Source organism: Narcine bancroftii, chromosome 2 (assembly GCF_036971445.1).
Source record: "Narcine bancroftii isolate sNarBan1 chromosome 2, sNarBan1.hap1, whole genome shotgun sequence".
NCBI classification, from domain to species: domain Eukaryota; kingdom Metazoa; phylum Chordata; class Chondrichthyes; order Torpediniformes; family Narcinidae; genus Narcine; species Narcine bancroftii.
The window spans coordinates 135,371,638-135,393,339 of NC_091470.1; positions in this window are offsets into that span (position 1 = coordinate 135,371,638).

Here is a 21,702-nt window from a genome sequence, read left to right on the forward strand (position 1 = left end):
GATTCCCCGCATCCGATTCGCCATATCTGATTCCCCGCCTCTGTTTCCCCGCCTCTGATTCCACGCCTCTGTTTCCCCATATCTGATTCCCCGCCTCTGATTCCCAACTATGATTCCCCGCCTCTGATTCCCCAGCTCTGATTCCCTGCCTCTGATTCCCCGCGTTCTATTCCCTGCCTCTGATTCCCCGCCTGTGATTCCCTATCTCTGATTCACCACCTCTGATTCCCCACCTCTGATTCCCCATATCTAATTCCCCGCCTCTGTTTGCCCGCCTCTGATTCCCCGCCTCTGTTTCCCCATATCTGATTCCCCGCCACTGAATCCCCAACTCTGATTCCCTGCCTCTGATTCCCCAGCTCTGATTCCCCGCCTTTGATTCCCCCCGTCTGATTCCCAGCCTCTGAATCCCCGTGTCTGATATCCTGCCTCTGATTCCCCGCCTCTGATTCCCCATCTCAGATTCACCGCCTCTGATTCCCCACCTCTGATTCCCCATCTCTGATTCCGCACATCCGATTCCCTGCCTCTGATTCCCCGACTCTGATTCCCCACCTCTGATTCCCCAACTCTGATTCCCCGCCTCTGATTCCCCGCCTCTGTTTCCCCATATCTAAGTCCCCGCCTCTGATTCCCCAACTCTGATTCCCCACCTCTGATTCCCCAGCTCTGATTACCCACCTCTGATTCCCCATATCTAATTCCCAGCCTCTGTTTCCCCGCCTCTGATTCCCCGCCACTGTTTCCCCATATCTGATTCTCTGCCTCTGAATCCCCAACTCTGATTCCCTGCATCTAATTCCCCAGCTCTGATTCCCCGCCTCTGACTCCCCGTGTCTGATTTCCTGCCTCTGATTCCCCGCCTCTGATTACCCATGTCTGATTCACCGCCTCTGTTTCCCCGCCTCTGATTCCCCGCCTCTGTTTCCCCATATCTAATTCCCCACCTCTGATGCACCAACTCTGATTCCCCGCCTCTGATTCCCCAGCTCTGATTCCCCGCCTCTGATTCCCCGCATCCGATTCCCCATATCTGATTCCCCGCCTCTGTTTCCCCGCCTCTGATTCCCCGCCTCTGTTTCCCCATATCTGATTCCCCGCCTCTGATTCCCAACTATGATTCCCCGCCTCTGATTCCCCAGCTCTGATTCCCTGCCTCTGATTCCCCGCGTTCTATTCCCTGCCTCTGATTCCCCGCCTGTGATTCCCCATCTCTGATTCACCACCTCTGATTCCCCACCTCTGATTCCCCATATCTAATTCCCCGCCTCTGTTGGCCCGCCTCTGATTCCCCGCCTCTGTTTCCCCATATCTGATTCCCCGCCACTGAATCCCCAACTCTGATTCCCTGCCTCTGATTCCCCAGCTCTGATTCCCCGCCTTTGATTCCCCCCGTCTGAATCCCAGCCTCTGAATCCCCGTGTCTGATATCCTGCCTCTGATACCCCGCCTCTGATTCCCCATCTCAGATTCACTGCCTCTGATTCCCCACCTCTGATTCCCCATCTCTGATTCCGCACATCCGATTCCCTGCCTCTGATTCCCCGACTCTGATTCCCCACCTCTGATTCCCCAGCTCTGATTCCCCGCCTCTGATTCCCCAACTCTGATTCCCCGCCTCTGATTCCCCGCCTCTGTTTCCCCATATCTAAGTCCCCGCCTCTGATTCCCCAACTCTGATTCCCCACCTCTGATTCCCCAGCTCTGATTACCCACCTCTGATTCCCCGTGTCTGATTTCCTCGCCTCTGATTCCCCGCCTCTGTTTCCCCATATCTAATTCCCCACCTCTGATGCACCAACTCTGATTCCCCGCCTCTGATTCCCCAGCTCTGATTCCCCGCCTCTGATTCCCCGCATCCGATTCCCCATATCTGATTCCCCGCCTCTGTTTCCCCGCCTCTGATTCCCCGCCTCTGTTTCCCCATATCTGATTCCCCGCCTCTGATTCCCAACTATGATTCCCCGCCTCTGATACCCCAGCTCTGATTCCCTGCCTCTGATTCCCCGCGTTCTATTCCCTGCCTCTGATTCCCCGCCTGTGATTCCCCATCTCTGATTCACCACCTCTGATTCCCAACCTCTGATTCCCCATATCTAATTCCCCGCCTCTGTTTGCCCGCCTCTGATTCCCCGCCTCTGTTTCCCCATATCTGATTCCCCGCCTCTGAATCCCCAACTCTGATTCCCTGCCTCTGATTCCCCAGCTCTGATTCCCCGCCTTTGATTCCCCCCGTCTGATTCCCAGCCTCTGAATCCCCGTGTCTGATATCCTGCCTCTGATTCCCCGCCTCTGATTCCCCGCCTCTGATTCCCCATCTCAGATTCACCGCCTCTGATTCCCCACCTCCGATTCCGCACATCCGATTCCCTGCCTCTGATTCCCCGACTCTGATTCCCCACCTCTGATTCCCCAGCTCTGATTCCCCGCCTCTGATTCCCCAACTCTGATTCCCCCCCTCTGATAACCCAGCTCTGATTCCCCACCTCTGATTCCCCGTGTTTGATTCCCTGCCTCTCATTCCCCGCCTCTGATTCCCCATCTCTGATTCACCGCCTTTGATTCGCCACCTCTGATTCCCCATATCTGATTCCTCGCCTCTGTTTCCCCGCCTGTGATTCCCCGCCTCTGATTCCCCATATCTCACTCCCCGCCTCTGATTCCCCATCTCTGATTCCCGGACTCTGATTCCCGGACTCTGATTCCCGGCCTCTTATTCCCGGCATCTGATTCCGGCCTCTGATTCCCGGCCTCTGATTCCCTGCTTCTGATTCTGATTCCCTGCCTCTGATTCCCCATTTCTGATTCCGCACATCTAATTCCCTGCCTCTGATTCCCCACCTCTGATTCCCCATATCTGATTCCCCGCCTCTGTTTCCCCGCCTCTGATTCCCCACCTCTGTTTCCCCATATCTAAGTCCCCGCCTCTGATTCCCCAACTTAGATTCCCCACCTCTGATTCCCCAGCTCTGATTCCCCGCCTCTGATTCCCCGCATCTGATTCCCTGCATCTGATTCCCAGCCTCTGATTCCCTGCCTCTGATTCCCAACCTCTGATTCCCCACCTCTGATTCCCCATATCTGATTCCCCGCCTCTGTTTCCCCGCCTCTGATTCCACGCCTCTGTTTCCCCATATCTGATTCCCCGCCTCTATTTGCCCGCCTCTGATTCCCCGCCTCTGTTTCCCCATATCTGATTCCCCGCCTCTGAATCCCCAACTCTGATTCCCTGCCTCTAATTTCCCAGCTCTGATTCCCCGCCTCTGATTCCCCGTGTCTGATTTCCTGCCTCTGATTCCCCGCCTCTGATTACCCATGTCTGATTCCCCGCCTCTGCTTCACCGCCTCTGATTCCCCGCCTCTGTTTCCCAATATCTAAGTCCCCGCCACTGATTCCCCAACTTTGATTCCCCACCTCTGATTCCCCAGCTCTGATTCCCCGCCTCTGATTCCACGCATCTGATTCCCTGCATCTGATTCCCAGCCTCTGATTCCCTGCCTCTGATTCCCAACCTCTGATTCCCCACCTCTGATTCCCCATATCTGATTCCCCGCCTCTGTTTCCCCGCCTCTGATTCCCCGCCTCTGTTTCCCCATATCTGATTCCCCGCCTCTATTTGCCCGCCTCTGATTCCCCGCCTCTGTTTCCCCATATCTGATTCCCCGCCTCTGAATCCCCAACTCTGATTCCCCGCCTCTAATTTCACAGCTCTGATTCCCCACCTCTGATTCCCCGTGTCTGAATTCCTGCCTCTGATTCCCCGCCTCTGATTACCCATGTCTGATTCACCGCCTCTGATTCCCCACCTCTGATTCCCCATCTCTGATTCCGCACATCCGATTCCCTGCCTCTGATTCCCCGCCTCAGATTCACTGCCTCTGCTTCCCCCGCTCTTATTCCCCGCCTCTGATTCCCCACGTCTTATTCCCTGCTTCTGATTCTGATTCCCTGCCTCTGATTGCCCATCTCTGATTCCGCACATCTGATTCCCTGCCTCTGATTCCCCACCTCTGATTCCCCATATCTGATTCCCCGCCTCTGTTTCCCCGCCTCTGATTCCCCGCCTCTGTTTCCCCATATCTAAGTCCCCGCCTCTGATTCCCCAACTCTGATTCCCCAGCTCTGATTCCCCGCCTCTGATCCCCGCATCTGATTCCCTGCATCTGATTCCCAGCCTCTGATTCCCTGCCTCTGATTCCCAACCACTGATTCCCCACCTCTGATTCCCCATATCTGATTCCCCGCCTCTGTTTCCACGCCTCTGATTCCCCGCCTCTGTTTCCCCATATCTGATTCCCCGCCTCTATTTGCCCACCTCTGATTCCCCACCTCTGTTTCCCCATATCTGATTCCCCGCCTCTGAATCCCCAACTCTGATTCCCTGCATCTAATTCCCCAGCTCTGATTCCCCGCCTCTGATTCCCCGTGTCTGATTTCCTGCCTCTGATTCCCCGCCTCTGATTACCCATGTCTGATTCACCGCCTCTGATTCCCCACCTCTGATTCCCCATCTCTGATTCCGCACATCCGATTCCCTGCCTCTGATTCCCCGCCTCTGATTCACCGCCTCTGATTCCCGGCCTCTGATATCCCGCCTCTGATTCCCTGCCACTGATACCCCGCTCCTGATTCCCCACCTCTGATTCCCCATATCTGATTCCCCGCCTCTGTTTCCCCGCCTCTGATTCCCCACCTCTGTTTCCCAATATCTAAGTCCCCGCCTCTGATTCCCCAACTCTGATTCCCCACCTCTGATTCCCCAGCTTTGATTCCCCGCCTCTGATTCCCCGCATCTGATTCCCTGCATCTGATTCCAAGCCTCTGATTCCCTGCCTCTGATTCCCAAACTCTGATTCCCCACCTCTGATTCCCCATATCTGATTCCCCGCCTCTGTTTCCCCGCCTCTGATTCCCCGCCTCTGTTTCCCCATATCTGATTCCCGGCCTCTGATTCCCCACCTCTGATTCCCCGCCTCTGATTCCCTGCCTCTGATTCCCCATCTCCGATTCCGCACATCTGATTCCCTGCCTCTGATTCCCCGCCTCTGATTCCCCGCCTCTGATTCCCTGCCTCTGATTCCCAACCTCTGATTCCCCGCCTCTGATTCCCCATATCTGATTCCCCGCCTCTGTTTCCCCGCCTCTGATTCCCCTCCTCTGATTCCCCAACTCTAATTCCCCGCCTCTGAATCCCCAGCTCTGATTCCCAACCTCTGATTCCACACCTCTGATTCCCCATATCTGATTCCCCGCCTCTGTTTCCCCGCCTCTGATTCCCCGCCCCTGTTTCCCCATATCTGATTCCCAGCCTCTGATTCCCCATATCTAAGTCCCCGCCTCTGATTCCCCAACTTTGATTCCCCACCTCTGATTCCCCAGCTCTGATTCCCCGCATCTGATTCCCTGCATCTGATTCCCAGCCTCTGATTCCCTGCCTCTGATTCCCAACCTCTGATTCCCCACCTCTGATTCCCCATATCTGATTCCCCGCCTCTGTTTCCCCGCCTCTGATTCCCCGCCTCTGTTTCCCCATATCTGATTCCCCGCCTCTATTTGCCCGCCTCTGATTCCCCGCCTCTGTTTCCCCATATCTGATTCCCCACCTCTGAATCCCCAACTCTGATTCCCTGCCTCTAATTTCCCAGCTCTGATTCCCCGCCTCTGATTCCCCGTGTCTGAATTTCTGCCTCTGATTCCCCGCCTCTGATTACCCATGTCTGATTCACCGCCTCTGATTCCCCACCTCTGATTCCCCATCTCTGATTCCGCACATCCGATTCCCTGCCTCTGATTCCCCGCCTCAGATTCACTGCGTCTGCTTCCCCAGCTCTGATTCCCCACCTCTGATTCCCCGCGTCTTATTCCCTGCTTCTGATTCTGATTCCCTGCCTCTGAATCCCCAGCTCTGATTCCCAACCTCTGATTCCACACCTCTGATTCCCCATATCTGATTCCCCGCCTCTGTTTCCCCGCCTCTGATTCCCCGCCCCTGTTTCCCCATATCTGATTCCCAGCCTCTGATTCCCCATATCTAAGTCCCCGCCTCTGATTCCCCAACTTTGATTCCCCACCTCTGATTCCCCAGCTCTGATTCCCCGCATCTGATTCCCTGCATCTGATTCCCAGCCTCTGATTCCCTGCCTCTGATTCCCAACCTCTGATTCCCCACCTCTGATTCCCCATATCTGATTCCCCGCCTCTGTTTCCCCGCCTCTGATTCCCCGCCTCTGTTTCCCCATATCTGATTCCCCGCCTCTATTTGCCCGCCTCTGATTCCCCGCCTCTGTTTCCCCATATCTGATTCCCCACATCTGAATCCCCAACTCTGATTCCCTGCCTCTAATTTCCCAGCTCTGATTCCCCGCCTCTGATTCCCCGTGTCTGAATTTCTGCCTCTGATTCCCCGCCTCTGATTACCCATGTCTGATTCACCGCCTCTGATTCCCCACCTCTGATTCCCCATCTCTGATTCCGCACATCCGATTCCCTGCCTCTGATTCCCCGCCTCAGATTCACTGCCTCTGCTTCCCCAGCTCTGATTCCCCACCTCTGATTCCCCGCGTCTTATTCCCTGCTTCTGATTCTGATTCCCTGCCTCTGATTCCCCATCTCTGATTCCGCACATCTGATTCCCTGCCTCAGATTCCCCACCTCTGATTCCCCATATCTGATTCCCCGCATCTGTTTCCCCGCCTCTGATTCCCCGCCTCTGTTTCCCCATATCTAAGCCCCGCCTCTGATTCCCCAACTCTGATTCCCCACCTCTGATTCCCCAGCTCTGATTCCCCGCCTCTGATCCCCGCATCTGATTCCCTGCATCTGATTCCCAGCCTCTGATTCCCTGCCTCTGATTCCCAACCTCTGATTGCCCACATCTGATTCCCCATATCTGATTCCCCGCCTCTGTTTCCACGCCTCTGATTCCCCGCCTCTGTTTCCCCATATCTGATTCCCCGCCTCTATTTGCCCACCTCTGATTCCCCACCTCTGTTTCCCCATATCTGATTCCCCGCCTCTGAATCCCCAACTCTGATTCCCTGCATCTAATTCCCCAGCTCTGATTCCCCGCCTCTGATTCCCCGTGTCTGATTTCCTGCCTCTGATTCCCCGCCTCTGATTACCCATGTCTGATTCACTGCCTCTGATTCCCCACCTCTGATTCCCCATCTCTGATTCCGCACATCCGATTCCCTGCCTCTGATTCCCCGCCTCTGATTCACCGCCTCTGATTCGCGGCCTCTGATTTCCCGCCTCTGATTCCCTGCCACTGATACCCCACCTCTGATTCCCCACCTCTGATTCCCCATATCTGATTCCCCGCCTCTGTTTCCCCGCCTCTGATTCCCCGCCTCTGATTCCCCATATCTCATTCCCCGCCTCTGAATCCCCATCTCTGATTCCCGGAGTCTGATTCCCCACCTCTGATTCCCCGCCTCTGATTCCCCGCATCCGATTCCCTGCCTCTGATTCCCCGCCTCTGATTCACCGCCTCTGATTCCCCAGCTCTGATTACACACCTCTGATTCCCCATATCTGATTCCCCGCCTCTGTTTCCCCGCCTCTGATTCCCCGCCACTGTTTCCCCATATCTGATTCCCCGCCTCTGAATCCCCAACTCTGATTCCCTGCATCTAATTCCCCAGCTCTGATTCCCCGCCTCTGATTCCCCGTGTCTGATTTCCTGCCTCTGATTCCCCGCCTCTGATTACCCATGTCTGATTCACCGCCTCTGATTCCCCACCTCTGATTCCCCATCTCTGATTCCGCACATCCGATTCCCAGCCTCTGATTCCCCATCTCTGATTCCCCGCCTCTGATTCCCCAACTCTGATTCCCCACCTCCGATTCCCCAGCTCTGATTCCCCGCCTCTGATTCCCCGTGTTTGATTCCCTGCCTCTGATTCCCCGCATCTGATTCCCCATCTCTGATTCACCGCCTTTGATTCGCCACCTCTGATTCCCCATATCTGATTCCTCACCTCTGTTTACCCGCCTCAGATTCCCCGCCTCTGATTCCCCATATCTCATTCCCCGCCTCTGATTCCCCATCTCTGATTCCCGGACTCTGATTCCCCACCTCTGATTCCCGGCCTCTGATTCCCTGCTTCTGATTCTGATTCCCTGCCTCTGATTCCCCATCTCTGATTCCGCTCATCTAATTCCCTGCCTCTGATTCCCCACCTCTGATTCCCCATATCTGATTCCCCGCCTCTGTTTCCCCGCCTCTGATTCCCCGCCTCTGTTTCCCCATATCTAAGTCCCCGCCTCTGATTCCCCAACTTTGATTCCCCACCTCTGATTCCCCAGCTCTGATTCCCCGCCTCTGATTCCCCGCATCTGATTCCCTGCATCTGATTCCCAGCCTCTGATTCCCTGCCTCTGATTCCCAACCTCTGATTCCCCACCTCTGATTCCCCGCCTCTGATTCCCCGCCTCTGTTTCCCCATATCTGATTCCCCGCCTCTATTTGCCCGGCTCTGATTCCCCTCCTCTGTTTCCCCATATCTGATTACCCGCCTCTGAATCCCCAACTCTGATTCCCTGCCTCTAATTTCCCAGCTCTGATTCCCCGCCTCTGATTCCCCGTGTCTGATTTCCTGCCTCTGATTCCCCGCCTCTGATTACCCATGTCTGATTCACCGCCTCTGATTCCCCACCTATGATTCCCCATCTCTGATTCCGCACATCCTATTCACTGCCTCTGATTCCCCAGCTCTGATTCCCCGCCTCTGATTCCCCACGTCTTATTCCCCGCTTCTGATTCTGATTCCCTGCCTCTGATTCCACATCTCTGATTCTGCACATCTGATTCCTCGCCTCTGTTTACCCGCCTCTGATTCCCCGCCTCTGATTCCCCATATCTCATTCCCCACCTCTGATTCCCCATCTCTGATTCCCGGACTCTGATTCCCCACTTCTGATTCCCGGCCTCTGATTCCCTGCTTCTGATTCTGATTCCCTGCCTCTGATTCCCCATCTCTGATTCCGCACATCTTATTCCCTGCCTCTGATTCCCCACCTCTGATTCCCCATATCTGATTCCCCGCCTCTGTTTCCCCGCTTCTGATTCCCCGCCTCTGTTTCCCCATATCTAAGTCCCCGCCTCTGATTCCCCAACTTTGATTCCCCACCTCTGATTCCCCAGCTCTGATTGCCCGCCTCTGATTCCCCGCATCTGATTCCCTGCATCTGATTCCCAGCCTCTGATTCCCTGCCTCTGATTCCCAAACTCTGATTCCCCACCTCTGATTCCCCATATCTGATTCCCCGCCTCTGTTTCCCCGCCTCTGATTCCCCGCCTCTGTTTCCCCATATCTGATTCCCCGCCTCTATTTGCCCGCCTCTGATTCCCCGCCTCTGTTTCCCCATATCTGATTACCCGCCTCTGAATCCCCAACTCTGATTCCCTGCCTCTAATTTCCCAGCTCTGATTCCCTGCCTCTGATTCCCCGTGTCTGATTTCCTGCCTCTGATTCCCCGCCTCTGATTACCCATGTCTGATTCACCGCCTCTGATTCCCCACATCTGATTCCCCATCTCTGATTCCGCACATCCGATTCACTGCCTCTGATTCCCCAGCTCTGATTCCCCGCCTCTGATTCCCCGCGTCTTATTCCCTGCTTCTGATTCTGATTCCCTGCCTCTGATTCCCCATATCTGATTCTGCACATCTGATTCCCTGCCTCTGATTCCCCACCTCTGATTCCCCATATCTGATTCCCCGCCTCTGAATCCCCATCTCTGATTCCCGGACACTGATTCCCCACCTCTGATTCCCGGCCTCTTATTACCAGCATCTGATTCCAAGTCTCTGATTCCCGGCCTCTGATTCCCCGCTTCTGATTCTGATTCCCTGCCTCTGATTCCCCATCTCTGATTCCGCACATCTGATTCCCTGCCTCTGATTCCCCACCTCTGATTCCCCATATCTGATTCCCCGCCTCTGTTTCCCCACCTCTGATTCCCCGCCTCTGTTTCCCCATATCTAATTCCCCACCTCTGATGCACCAACTCTGATTCCCCGCCTCTGATTCCCCAGCTCTGATTCCCCGCCTCTGATTCCCCGCATCCGATTCCCCATATCTGATTCCCCGCCTCTGTTTCCCCGCCTCTGATTCCCCGCCTCTGTTTCCCCATATCTGATTCCCCGCCTCTGATTCCCAACTATGATTCCCCGCCTCTGATTCCCCAGCTCTGATTCCCTGCCTCTGATTCCCCGCGTTCTATTCCCTGCCTCTGATTCCCCGCCTGTGATTCCCTATCTCTGATTCACCACCTCTGATTCCCCACCTCTGATTCCCCATATCTAATTCCCCACCTCTGTTTGCCCGCCTCTGATTCCCCGCCTCTGTTTCCCCATATCTGATTCCCCGCCACTGAATCCCCAACTCTGATTCCCTGCCTCTGATTCCCCAGCTCTGATTCCCCGCCTTTGATTCCCCCCGTCTGATTCCCAGCCTCTGAATCCCCGTGTCTGATATCCTGCCTCTGATTCCCCGCCTCTGATTCCCCATCTCAGATTCACCGCCTCTGATTCCCCACCTCTGATTCCCCATCTCTGATTCCGCACATCCGATTCCCTGCCTCTGATTCCCCGACTCTGATTCCCCACCTCTGATTCCCCAACTCTGATTCCCCGCCTCTGATTCCCCGCCTCTGTTTCCCCATATCTAAGTCCCCGCCTCTGATTCCCCAACTCTGATTCCCCACCTCTGATTCCCCAGCTCTGATTACCCACCTCTGATTCCCCATATCTAATTCCCAGCCTCTGTTTCCCCGCCTCTGATTCCCCGCCACTGTTTCCCCATATCTGATTCTCTGCCTCTGAATCCCCAACTCTGATTCCCTGCATCTAATTCCCCAGCTCTGATTCCCCGCCTCTGACTCCCCGTGTCTGATTTCCTGCCTCTGATTCCCCGCCTCTGATTACCCATGTCTGATTCACCGCCTCTGTTTCCCCGCCTCTGATTCCCCGCCTCTGTTTCCCCATATCTAATTCCCCACCTCTGATGCACCAACTCTGATTCCCCGCCTCTGATTCCCCAGCTCTGATTCCCCGCCTCTGATTCCCCGCATCCGATTCCCCATATCTGATTCCCCGCCTCTGTTTCCCCGCCTCTGATTCCCCGCCTCTGTTTCCCCATATCTGATTCCCCGCCTCTGATTCCCAACTATGATTCCCCGCCTCTGATTCCCCAGCTCTGATTCCCTGCCTCTGATTCCCCGCGTTCTATTCCCTGCCTCTGATTCCCCACCTCTGATTCCCCATATCTGATTCCCCGCCTCTGTTTCCCCGCCTCTGATTCCCCGCCTCTGTTTCCCCATATCTAATTCCCCACCTCTGATGCACCAACTCTGATTCCCCGCCTCTGATTCCCCAGCTCTGATTCCCCGCCTCTGATTCCCCGCATCCGATTCCCCATATCTGATTCCCCGCCTCTGTTTCCCCGCCTCTGATTCCCCGCCTCTGTTTCCCCATATCTGATTCCCCGCCTCTGATTCCCAACTATGATTCCCCGCCTCTGATACCCCAGCTCTGATTCCCTGCCTCTGATTCCCCGCGTTCTATTCCCTGCCTCTGATTCCCCGCCTCTGATTACCCATGTCTGATTCACCGCCTCTGATTCCCCACATCTGATTCCCCATCTCTGATTCCGCACATCCGATTCACTGCCTCTGATTCCCCAGCTCTGATTCCCCGCCTCTGATTCCCCGCGTCTTATTCCCTGCTTCTGATTCTGATTCCCTGCCTCTGATTCCCCATATCTGATTCTGCACATCTGATTCCCTGCCTCTGATTCCCCACCTCTGATTCCCCATATCTGATTCCCCGCCTCTGAATCCCCATCTCTGATTCCCGGACACTGATTCCCCACCTCTGATTCCCGGCCTCTTATTACCAGCATCTGATTCCAGGCCTCTGATTCCCGGCCTCTGATTCCCCGCTTTTGATTCTGATTCCCTGCCTCTGATTCCCCACCTCTGATTCCCCATATCTGATTCCCTGCCTCTGATTCCCCGCCTCAGATTCACTGCCTCTGCTTCCCCAGCTCTGATTCCCCACCTCTGATTCCCCGCGTCTTATTCCCTGCTTCTGATTCTGATTCCCTGCCTCTGATTCCCCATCTCTGATTCCGCACATCTGATTCCCTGCCTCAGATTCCCCACCTCTGATTCCCCATATCTGATTCCCCGCATCTGTTTCCCCGCCTCTGATTCCCCGCCTCTGTTTCCCCATATCTAAGCCCCGCCTCTGATTCCCCAACTCTGATTCCCCACCTCTGATTCCCCAGCTCTGATTCCCCGCCTCTGATCCCCGCATCTGATTCCCTGCATCTGATTCCCAGCCTCTGATTCCCTGCCTCTGATTCCCAACCTCTGATTGCCCACATCTGATTCCCCATATCTGATTCCCCGCCTCTGTTTCCACGCCTCTGATTCCCCGCCTCTGTTTCCCCATATCTGATTCCCCGCCTCTATTTGCCCACCTCTGATTCCCCACCTCTGTTTCCCCATATCTGATTCCCCGCCTCTGAATCCCCAACTCTGATTCCCTGCATCTAATTCCCCAGCTCTGATTCCCCGCCTCTGATTCCCCGTGTCTGATTTCCTGCCTCTGATTCCCCGCCTCTGATTACCCATGTCTGATTCACTGCCTCTGATTCCCCACCTCTGATTCCCCATCTCTGATTCCGCACATCCGATTCCCTGCCTCTGATTCCCCGCCTCTGATTCACCGCCTCTGATTCGCGGCCTCTGATTTCCCGCCTCTGATTCCCTGCCACTGATACCCCACCTCTGATTCCCCACCTCTGATTCCCCATATCTGATTCCCCGCCTCTGTTTCCCCGCCTCTGATTCCCCGCCTCTGATTCCCCATATCTCATTCCCCGCCTCTGAATCCCCATCTCTGATTCCCGGAGTCTGATTCCCCACCTCTGATTCCCCGCCTCTGATTCCCCGCATCCGATTCCCTGCCTCTGATTCCCCGCCTCTGATTCACCGCCTCTGATTCCCCAGCTCTGATTACACACCTCTGATTCCCCATATCTGATTCCCCGCCTCTGTTTCCCCGCCTCTGATTCCCCGCCACTGTTTCCCCATATCTGATTCCCCGCCTCTGAAACCCCAACTCTGATTCCCTGCATCTAATTCCCCAGCTCTGATTCCCCGCCTCTGATTCCCCGTGTCTGATTTCCTGCCTCTGATTCCCCGCCTCTGATTACCCATGTCTGATTCACCGCCTCTGATTCCCCACCTCTGATTCCCCATCTCTGATTCCGCACATCCGATTCCCAGCCTCTGATTCCCCATCTCTGATTCCCCGCCTCTGATTCCCCAACTCTGATTCCCCACCTCCGATTCCCCAGCTCTGATTCCCCGCCTCTGATTCCCCGTGTTTGATTCCCTGCCTCTGATTCCCCGCATCTGATTCCCCATCTCTGATTCACCGCCTTTGATTCGCCACCTCTGATTCCCCATATCTGATTCCTCACCTCTGTTTACCCGCCTCAGATTCCCCGCCTCTGATTCCCCATATCTCATTCCCCGCCTCTGATTCCCCATCTCTGATTCCCGGACTCTGATTCCCCACCTCTGATTCCCGGCCTCTGATTCCCTGCTTCTGATTGTGATTCCCTGCCTCTGATTCCCCATCTCTGATTCCGCTCATCTAATTCCCTGCCTCTGATTCCCCACCTCTGATTCCCCATATCTGATTCCCCGCCTCTGTTTCCCCGCCTCTGATTCCCCGCCTCTGTTTCCCCATATCTAAGTCCCCGCCACTGATTCCCCAACTTTGATTCCCCACCTCTGATTCCCCAGCTCTGATTCCCCGCCTCTGATTCCCCGCATCTGATTCCCTGCATCTGATTCCCAGCCTCTGATTCCCTGCCTCTGATTCCCAACCTCTGATTCCCAACCTCTGATTCCCCGCCTCTGATTCCCCGCCTCTGTTTCCCCATATCTGATTCCCCGCCTCTATTTGCCCGGCTCTGATTCCCCTCCTCTGTTTCCCCATATCTGATTACCCGCCTCTGAATCCCCAACTCTGATTCCCTGCCTCTAATTTCCCAGCTCTGATTCCCCGCCTCTGATTCCCCGTGTCTGATTTCCTGCCTCTGATTCCCCGCCTCTGATTACCCATGTCTGATTCACCGCCTCTGATTCCCCACCTATGATTCCCCATCTCTGATTCCGCACATCCGATTCACTGCCTCTGATTCCCCAGCTCTGATTCCCCGCCTCTGATTCCCCGCGTCTTATTCCCTGCTTCTGATTCTGATTCCCTGCCTCTGATTCCACATCTCTGATTCTGCACATCTGATTCCTCGCCTCTGTTTACCCGCCTCTGATTCCCCGCCTCTGATTCCCCATATCTCATTCCCCACCTCTGATTCCCCATCTCTGATTCCCGGACTCTGATTCCCCACTTCTGATTCCCGGCCTCTGATTCCCTGCTTCTGATTCTGATTCCCTGCCTCTGATTCCCCATCTCTGATTCCGCACATCTTATTCCCTGCCTCTGATTCCCCACCTCTGATTCCCCATATCTGATTCCCCGCCTCTGTTTCCCCGCTTCTGATTCCCCGCCTCTGTTTCCCCATATCTAAGTCCCCGCCTCTGATTCCCCAACTTTGATTCCCCACCTCTGATTCCCCAGCTCTGATTGCCCGCCTCTGATTCCCCGCATCTGATTCCCTGCATCTGATTCCCAGCCTCTGATTCCCTGCCTCTGATTCCCAAACTCTGATTCCCCACCTCTGATTCCCCATATCTGATTCCCCGCCTCTGTTTCCCCGCCTCTGATTCCCCGCCTCTGTTTCCCCATATCTGATTCCCCGCCTCTATTTGCCCGCCTCTGATTCCCCGCCTCTGTTTCCCCATATCTGATTACCCGCCTCTGAATCCCCAACTCTGATTCCCTGCCTCTAATTTCCCAGCTCTGATTCCCTGCCTCTGATTCCCCGTGTCTGATTTCCTGCCTCTGATTCCCCGCCTCTGATTACCCATGTCTGATTCACCGCCTCTGATTCCCCACATCTGATTCCCCATCTCTGATTCCGCACATCCGATTCACTGCCTCTGATTCCCCAGCTCTGATTCCCCGCCTCTGATTCCCCGCGTCTTATTCCCTGCTTCTGATTCTGATTCCCTGCCTCTGATTCCCCATATCTGATTCTGCACATCTGATTCCCTGCCTCTGATTCCCCACCTCTGATTCCCCATATCTGATTCCCCGCCTCTGAATCCCCATCTCTGATTCCCGGACACTGATTCCCCACCTCTGATTCCCGGCCTCTTATTACCAGCATCTGATTCCAAGTCTCTGATTCCCGGCCTCTGATTCCCCGCTTCTGATTCTGATTCCCTGCCTCTGATTCCCCATCTCTGATTCCGCACATCTGATTCCCTGCCTCTGATTCCCCACCTCTGATTCCCCATATCTGATTCCCCGCCTCTGTTTCCCCACCTCTGATTCCCCGCCTCTGTTTCCCCATATCTAATTCCCAACCTCTGATGCACCAACTCTGATTCCCCGCCTCTGATTCCCCAGCTCTGATTCCCCGCCTCTGATTCCCCGCATCCGATTCCCCATATCTGATTCCCCGCCTCTGTTTCCCCGCCTCTGATTCCCCGCCTCTGTTTCCCCATATCTGATTCCCCGCCTCTGATTCCCAACTATGATTCCCCGCCTCTGATTCCCCAGCTCTGATTCCCTGCCTCTGATTCCCCGCGTTCTATTCCCTGCCTCTGATTCCCCGCCTGTGATTCCCTATCTCTGATTCACCACCTCTGATTCCCCACCTCTGATTCCCCATATCTAATTCCCCACCTCTGTTTGCCCGCCTCTGATTCCCCGCCTCTGTTTCCCCATATCTGATTCCCCGCCACTGAATCCCCAACTCTGATTCCCTGCCTCTGATTCCCCAGCTCTGATTCCCCGCCTTTGATTCCCCCCGTCTGATTCCCAGCCTCTGAATCCCCGTGTCTGATATCCTGCCTCTGATTCCCCGCCTCTGATTCCCCATCTCAGATTCACCGCCTCTGATTCCCCACCTCTGATTCCCCATCTCTGATTCCGCACATCCGATTCCCTGCCTCTGATTCCCCGACTCTGATTCCCCACCTCTGATTCCCCAACTCTGATTCCCCGCCTCTGATTCCCCGCCTCTGTTTCCCCATATCTAAGTCCCCGCCTCTGATTCCCCAACTCTGATTCCCCACCTCTGATTCCCCAGCTCTGATTACCCACCTCTGATTCCCCATATCTAATTCCCAGCCTCTGTTTCCCCGCCTCTGATTCCCCGCCACTGTTTCCCCATATCTGATTCTCTGCCTCTGAATCCCCAACTCTGATTCCCTGCATCTAATTCCCCAGCTCTGATTCCCCGCCTCTGACTCCCCGTGTCTGATTTCCTGCCTCTGATTCCCCGCCTCTGATTACCCATGTCTGATTCACCGCCTCTGTTTCCCCGCCTCTGATTCCCCGCCTCTGTTTCCCCATATCTAATTCCCCACCTCTGATGCACCAACTCTGATTCCCCGCCTCTGATTCCCCAGCTCTGATTCCCCGCCTCTGATTCCCCGCATCCGATTCCCCATATCTGATTCCCCGCCTCTGTTTCCCCGCCTCTGATTCCCCGCCTCTGTTTCCCCATATCTGATTCCCCGCCTCTGATTCCCAACTATGATTCCCCGCCTCTGATTCCCCAGCTCTGATTCCCTGCCTCTGATTCCCCGCGTTCTATTCCCTGCCTCTGATTCCCCACCTCTGATTCCCCATATCTGATTCCCCGCCTCTGTTTCCCCGCCTCTGATTCCCCGCCTCTGTTTCCCCATATCTAATTCCCCACCTCTGATGCACCAACTCTGATTCCCCGCCTCTGATTCCCCAGCTCTGATTCCCCGCCTCTGATTCCCCGCATCCGATTCCCCATATCTGATTCCCCGCCTCTGTTTCCCCGCCTCTGATTCCCCGCCTCTGTTTCCCCATATCTGATTCCCCGCCTCTGATTCCCAACTATGATTCCCCGCCTCTGATACCCCAGCTCTGATTCCCTGCCTCTGATTCCCCGCGTTCTATTCCCTGCCTCTGATTCCCCGCCTCTGATTACCCATGTCTGATTCACCGCCTCTGATTCCCCACATCTGATTCCCCATCTCTGATTCCGCACATCCGATTCACTGCCTCTGATTCCCCAGCTCTGATTCCCCGCCTCTGATTCCCCGCGTCTTATTCCCTGCTTCTGATTCTGATTCCCTGCCTCTGATTCCCCATATCTGATTCTGCACATCTGATTCCCTGCCTCTGATTCCCCACCTCTGATTCCCCATATCTGATTCCCCGCCTCTGAATCCCCATCTCTGATTCCCGGACACTGATTCCCCACCTCTGATTCCCGGCCTCTTATTACCAGCATCTGATTCCAGGCCTCTGATTCCCGGCCTCTGATTCCCCGCTTTTGATTCTGATTCCCTGCCTCTGATTCCCCACCTCTGATTCCCCATATCTGATTCCCCGCCTCTGTTTCCCCACCTCTGATTCCCCGCCTCTGTTTCCCCATATCTAATTCCCCACCTCTGATGCACCAACTCTGATTCCCCGCCTCTGATTCCCCAGCTCTGATTCCCCGCCTCTGATTCCCCGCATCCGATTCGCCATATCTGATTCCCCGCCTCTGTTTCCCCGCCTCTGATTCCCCGCCTCTGTTTCCCCATATCTGATTCCCCGCCTCTGATTCCCAACTATGATTCCCCGCCTCTGATTCCCCAGCTCTGATTCCCTGCCTCTGATTCCCCGCGTTCTATTCCCTGCCTCTGATTCCCCGCCTGTGATTCCCTATCTCTGATTCACCACCTCTGAATCCCCACCTCTGATTCCCCATATCTAATTCCCCGCCTCTGTTTGCCCGCCTCTGATTCCCCGCCTCTGTTTCCCCATATCTGATTCCCCGCCACTGAATCCCCAACTCTGATTCCCTGCCTCTGATTCCCCAGCTCTGATTCCCCGCCTTTGATTCCCCCCGTCTGATTCCCAGCCTCTGAATCCCCGTGTCTGATATCCTGCCTCTGATTCCCCGCCTCTGATTCCCCATCTCAGATTCACCGCCTCTGATTCCCCACCTCTGATTCCCCATCTCTGATTCCGCACATCCGATTCCCTGCCTCTGATTCCCCGACTCTGATTCCCCACCTCTGATTCCCCAACTCTGATTCCCCGCCTCTGATTCCCCGCCTCTGTTTCCCCATATCTAAGTCCCCGCCTCTGATTCCCCAACTCTGATTCCCCACCTCTGATTCCCCAGCTCTGATTACCCACCTCTGATTCCCCATATCTAATTCCCAGCCTCTGTTTCCCCGCCTCTGATTCCCCGCCACTGTTTCCCCATATCTGATTCTCTGCCTCTGAATCCCCAACTCTGATTCCCTGCATCTAATTCCCCAGCTCTGATTCCCCGCCTCTGACTCCCCGTGTCTGATTTCCTGCCTCTGATCCCCGCCTCTGATTACCCATGTCTGATTCACCGCCTCTGTTTCCCCGCCTCTGATTCCCCGCCTCTGTTTCCCCATATCTAATTCCCCACCTCTGATGCACCAACTCTGATTCCCCGCCTCTGATTCCCCAGCTCTGATTCCCCGCCTCTGATTCCCCGCATCCGATTCCCTATATCTGATTCCCCGCCTCTGTTTCCCCGCCTCTGATTCCCCGCCTCTGTTTCCCCATATCTGATTCCCCGCCTCTGATTCCCAACTATGATTCCCCGCCTCTGATTCCCCAGCTCTGATTCCCTGCCTCTGATTCCCCGCGTTCTATTCCCTGCCTCTGATTCCCCGCCTGTGATTCCCCATCTCTGATTCACCACCTCTGATTCCCCACCTCTGATTCCCCATATCTAATTCCCCGCCTCTGTTGGCCCGCCTCTGATTCCCCGCCTCTGTTTCCCCATATCTGATTCCCCGCCACTGAATCCCCAACTCTGATTCCCTGCCTCTGATTCCCCAGCTCTGATTCCCCGCCTTTGATTCCCCCGTCTGAATCCCAGCCTCTGAATCCCCGTGTCTGATATCCTGCCTCTGATTCCCCGCCTCTGATTCCCCATCTCAGATTCACTGCCTCTGATTCCCCACCTCTGATTCCCCATCTCTGATTCCGCACATCCGATTCCCTGCCTCTGATTCCCCGACTCTGATTCCCCACCTCTGATTCCCCAGCTCTGATTCCCCGCCTCTGATTCCCCAACTCTGATTCCCCGCCTCTGATTCCCCGCCTCTGTTTCCCCATATCTAAGTCCCCGCCTCTGATTCCCCAACTCTGATTCCCCACCTCTGATTCCCCAGCTCTGATTACCCACCTCTGATTCCCCGTGTCTGATTTCCTGCCTCTGATTCCCCGCCTCTGATTACCCATGTCTGATTCACCGCCTCTGATTCCCCACCTCTGATTCCCCATCTCTGATTCCGCACATCCGATTCCCAGCCTCTGATTCCCCATCTCTGATTCCCCGCCTCTGATTCCCCAACTCTGATTCCCCACCTCCGATTCCCCAGCTCTGATTCCCCGCCTCTGATTCCCCGTGTTTGATTCCCTGCCTCTGATTCCCCGCATCTGATTCCCCATCTCTGATTCACCGCCTTTGATTCGCCACCTCTGATTCCCCATATCTGATTCCTCACCTCTGTTTACCCGCCTCAGATTCCCCGCCTCTGATTCCCCATATCTCATTCCCCGCCTCTGATTCCCCACCTCTGATTCCCCATATCTGATTCCCCGCCTCTGTTTCCCCGCCTCTGATTCCCCGCCTCTGTTTCCCCATATCTAAGTCCCCGCCTCTGATTCCCCATCTCTGATTCCCCACCTCTGATTCCCCAGCTCTGATTACACACCTCTGATTCCCCATATCTGATTCCCCGCCTCTGTTTCCCCGCCTCTGATTCCCCGCCACTGTTTCCCCATATCTGATTCCCCGCCTCTGAATCCCCAACTCTGATTCCCTGCATCTAATTCCCCAGCTCTGATTCCCCGCCTCTGATTCCCCGTGTCTGATTTCCTGCCTCTGATTCCCCGCCTCTGATTACCCATGTCTGATTCACCGCCTCTGATTCCCCACCTCTGATTCCCCATCTCTGATTCCGCACATCCGATTCCCAGCCTCTGATTCCCCATCTCTGATTCCCCGCCTCTGATTCCCCAACTCTGATTCCCCACCTCCGATTCCCCAGCTCTGATTCCCCGCCTCTGATTCCCCGTGTTTGATTCCCTGCCTCTGATTCCCCGCATCTGATTCCCCATCTCTGATTCACCGCCTTTGATTCGCCACCTCTGATTCCCCATATCTGATTCCTCACCTCTGTTTACCCGCCTCAGATACCCCGCCTCTGATTCCCCATATCTCATTCCCCGCCTCTGATTCCCCATCTCTGATTCCCGGACTCTGATTCCCCACCTCTGATTCCCGGCCTCTGATTCCCTGCTTCTGATTCTGATTCCCTGCCTCTGATTCCCCATCTCTGATTCCGCACATCTAATTCCCTGCCTCTGATTCCCCACCTCTGATTCCCCATATCTGATACCCCGCCTCTGTTTCCCCGCCTCTGATTCCCCGCCTCTGTTTCCCCATATCTAAGTCCCCGCCTCTGATTCCCCAACTTTGATTCCCCACCTCTGATTCCCCAGCTCTGATTCCCCACCTCTGATTCCCCGCATCTGATTCCCTGCATCTGATTCCCAGCCTCTGATTCCCTGCCTCTGATTCCCAACCTCTGATTCCCCACCTCTGATTCCCCGCCTCTGATTCCCCGCCTCTGTTTCCCCATATCTGATACCCCGCCTCTATTTGCCCGGCTCTGATTCCCCTCCTCTGTTTCCCCATATCTGATTACCCGCCTCTGAATCCCCAACTCTGATTCCCTGCCTCTAATTTCCCAGCTCTGATTCCCCGCCTCTGATTCCCCGTGTCTGATTTCCTGCCTCTGATTCCCCGCCTCTGATTACCCATGTCTGATTCACCGCCTCTGATTCCCCACCTATGATTCCCCATCTCTGATTCCGCACATCCGATTCACTGCCTCTGATTCCCCAGCTCTGATTCCCCGCCTCTGATTCCCCGCGTCTTATTCCCTGCTTCTGATTCTGATTCCCTGCCTCTGATTCCACATCTCTGATTCTGCACATCTGATTCCTCGCCTCTGTTTACCCGCCTCTGATTCCCCGCCTCTGATTCCCCATATCTCATTCCCCACCTCTGATTCCCCATCTCTGATTCCCGGACTCTGATTCCCCACTTCTGATTCCCGGCCTCTGATTCCCAGCTTCTGATTCTGATTCCCTGCCTCTGATTCCCCATCTCTGATTCCGCACATCTTATTCCCTGCCTCTGATTCCCCACCTCTGATTCCCCATATCTGATTCCCCGCCTCTGTTTCCCCGCTTCTGATTCCCCGCCTCTGTTTCCCCATATCTAAGTCCCCGCCTCTGATTCCCCAACTTTGATTCCCCACCTCTGATTCCCCAGCTCTGATTGCCCGCCTCTGATTCCCCGCATCTGATTCCCTGCATCTGATTCCCAGCCTCTGATTCCCTGCCTCTGATTCCCAAACTCTGATTCCCCACCTCTGATTCCCCATATCTGATTCCCCGCCTCTGTTTCCCCGCCTCTGATTCCCCGCCTCTGTTTCCCCATATCTGATTCCCCGCCTCT